General features: G+C 43.2%; 1 non-coding gene across 1 annotated transcript; it reads right to left on the bottom strand.

Moving 5' to 3' along the window:
* Positions 1–2,798: 2,798 nt before the first annotated feature.
* LOC148724222 (U5 spliceosomal RNA) lies at positions 2,799–2,916 on the bottom strand. Its single transcript, XR_015992088.1, has one exon. It is a non-coding gene; the product is annotated as a U5 spliceosomal RNA (small nuclear RNA).
* Positions 2,917–3,227: the final 311 nt, after the last annotated feature.

The following is a 3,227-nucleotide window of genomic DNA, read 5'->3' as shown; positions in this document are numbered from 1 at the left end:
TTGTTAATGATTATTTGTCTGCAATAGAGAGAGCGCAAGTTAGTCGACGTAAAAAGTAAGTGTACCGTAGGTAGCTCTAGTCTAGCTTGCCTTGTTCCTCGTTTGCGTGACATTATAGCTTGCGTTACATTATAGCTTGCGTTTGCGTGACATCCCAAAGAACGGCTGCGAAGGGGACAACCATTTACCGGAAGTCTTCGTGAGAATGTTTGGGAAAAAAAGGTGGGATATGAAAGACTCCTTCGGCAGAGGAATATTGTTCTTTCCTTCAGCCTGTCAGCTTTCTAGATCCGCCAAAATTGTGTAAATACTGTACATTTTTCGATGAAGAAGGGCAGTTGTAGACATTACATAGTGATCAATTTGCAATTTCAGCCCTTATAAAGAACTGTTGACCTTTACAAATAATCGCAAAATCAGAGCCCTTTAAGAGGTCTAAAAACCGCAAGAAAGATGACTTCGATCGTAAAATAGGACAAAATATCGGTTGCTTTAAATCTAGCCCGTGGAGCCGACATAATCTTGAAGGGTGAGGAGGGTCTACAATAGGGGTTCTCAAATCCCGCTTTCCCGCCTTTTTTCTTCTCAATCCCGCCATCCCGCCCCTTTTTACGCTCGGATCCCGATCCCGTCCCATTTTTTTACGAGATCTTTGACATGTTTTGCTTGATCACTGAAATAGGCGTTATGACTTACCTTCTATCAATTGTCAGTTTTGATGTTCCAGGTTTTCAACGTCACAATTAGCGACCATAACTTTATTTTCTGTTTTGCTTAATTATTTTCGGTCCTCGCATCGGTACATGTTTACCTCGATACTTTAAGTCCAGTATTTTTGGAATTAGATAGATTGATGTTATCTGTCTGTCTTACGAAGATTCGACTGCTTTGCTGCTAGTTTACATCAGGCGATGAAGCCAATTCTGTCAATTGTTTACATTGAGTTTAGGACATGGAAATTGTATATAAACACACTGGTCTCTTTTAAGAAAACATAAACCTGCTATTAAATCTAACAGCACGACGAAATGCGGACATCCTCTCAAGCAGGAAGTTTGCTTCACCATCCAAAGTGACGACCCTTACAGATCCTTCTCCTACTTGGTCTTCGGTTTCTGCTTCTTCCGCACTGCTACTTGTATCATATTCGTCAGGAAGGCCGACATCTCCTGTTAGATCAACGCTTTCCCCTAGCACAATGTCTCCTTTCTCGTACAAGAAATCTGGGAGCGTTCCAGCCCTAGCCATGGTCGTTTCTTGTTGGACGGTTTATTGACGAACTGCAGCCCCAAAGGTATCTGCCCATTCCCTTATAAGCTGACCGTCTTAGGCACTTCTTACTCCAGGTATTCCTGGCATATTCAAGGGCAGTCCATAAAGGTGATTTCTGATGGACCGCAGAGTGACAGCTCTCTACATCTAATGCCATGCAGCTCAGGAGGTTGGTCCAAGTATAACCCATTGGCGCCAACAGGTCATGAAGTCTCTAAAGGCCAGACTGCAACGATGAAACAGACTCTATTGTCTTCTCAGCCATATTTCCCTGTGGTCCATTAAGGGACCTTGACAGGCTTTGGATTTCACCGCGAATCGGGGCCTCGTTTCAGCGAAGATATTGCAACGTTTCTTTTAGCAATGTAATGGCATCTTGTAGACTGCAAAGCTCGTACTTTGCATGCTTCTCGTGGACGGAGAAAGCCTTTTATATCTTTCCGACTGCATCTAGAAATGCAGTGGTCTCCGTTCATGCAGAGTGGTGAATGCCTTGATACAGTTGGTGCGGGCATATGCTCAGTCCAAAGGATCGTCCAGGTCCGACAGGCCCGTCCAGGCAAAAGCAGAAAAGGTCAAATCCGTCAACAAAACAGGAATGAGTGTAGAATCTTGACTTCTAACCTCAGTGATTTGATACCTCTTTCCGAGTGACGAAAACGGCGAAAATAGTAAAACCGGAAAAGACGAACACAAAAAAGTGATAATAGGCAAAATTTGACCGGCTTCACTTCCTTTGACACTCATAGCTTGACTACAAAGGCGGTATACACACTTAAGAACCACTTTGTTTTCAGTCAACGCTAATGAATTTTTAGTCAAGACAAAACTAAATTCCCGTATCCCGCTATTTTTTCCTTACGATTCCCGAATCCCATCCCCTTAAAAATAGGAAATCCCGCTCCCGCTGGTTAAAATTCCCGCATCCCACTTCTGTTTTCAGCTCATATCCCGAATATGCATCCCGCCAAACCTATTGTGGACCCTCGGTGAGTGTATAGTCACTTGTCTTGGTAAGAATTATAGGTGCCGTCTTTGATTTTTTACAACAACGTAAGACTAGGGAAAGAAACAAATTTGTACCAATGGGGCGAGCGACGGTCAAATTGAAAGAGAGGGGAGGGGGTGGGGCAATGAATCAGAATCACCAGTGCCTCTCAGTCGGTGACTCCGTCTCTCTAAAGACGGCTCGAGAAGTATGAGGAGAAAATAATTTGAGATGAGTCTGGCATGGAACATTACATTTCAAAAAGGTACATTCATTTTGATTCAGTTCTAAGAGACCTGCATCATTTTCTTTATTGCTCTTAGCCGTTTGGCAGCATGTCCACTTAGGTAGGGGACGAGGAGGTCAAAAGTCCGTTTAATTGTATAGGAAAGGTATACACAGGAAACAGAAAAAGAAATAGACACTCCCTTTCACGGTCTAAGTTTAGGACCCCCTTTCACAGGTATTGCGAGACGGCTAAGAAGCTGTGATAGAGGTTTGATGGTGCTTTCTACATTCGTCCAAACCTATATAGGTCGGGCCTAATGGTCGGGCGATGAAAAAGTTAGTCCATAAACTCATCAAGTTGTCCTCCTGCACAGAAATCTATCGTGGAAGGCGAAAGATTTAAGCGTGATGCAGGAAAATTAGAGTGTAAGATAAGTAGGAATTAATTACCAACTTGATAACAAACATTACTCGTTGACACGAGCGGGGCCCGCACATGAACGGCTACGCATCAGATAATAGCCGGCAGTGGAAGGAAGTCATACAAAAAACAAATTCAGCGTTGAAGCCGGAAGCGGTTTGACCGGAAGATAACTTCTTCTCAGTAAATGACGGGATCCATACCGACTGGAAACTTTTGCTTCTAACACTAAATTACTTTCTAGTCTCAGCTTTGTTTTTCTTAAAGATGGACCTCCGCTAGTTACGAGTAGTTATGAGAGCATGCAATAAAGTAATG

Source organism: Stylophora pistillata, chromosome 9 (genome assembly GCF_964205215.1).
Source record: "Stylophora pistillata chromosome 9, jaStyPist1.2, whole genome shotgun sequence".
In the NCBI taxonomy this organism is placed as follows: Eukaryota; Metazoa; Cnidaria; class Anthozoa; order Scleractinia; family Pocilloporidae; genus Stylophora; species Stylophora pistillata.
Note: the sequence above shows the minus strand (reverse complement) of the source record. Positions and strands in the feature narration are given on the sequence as shown.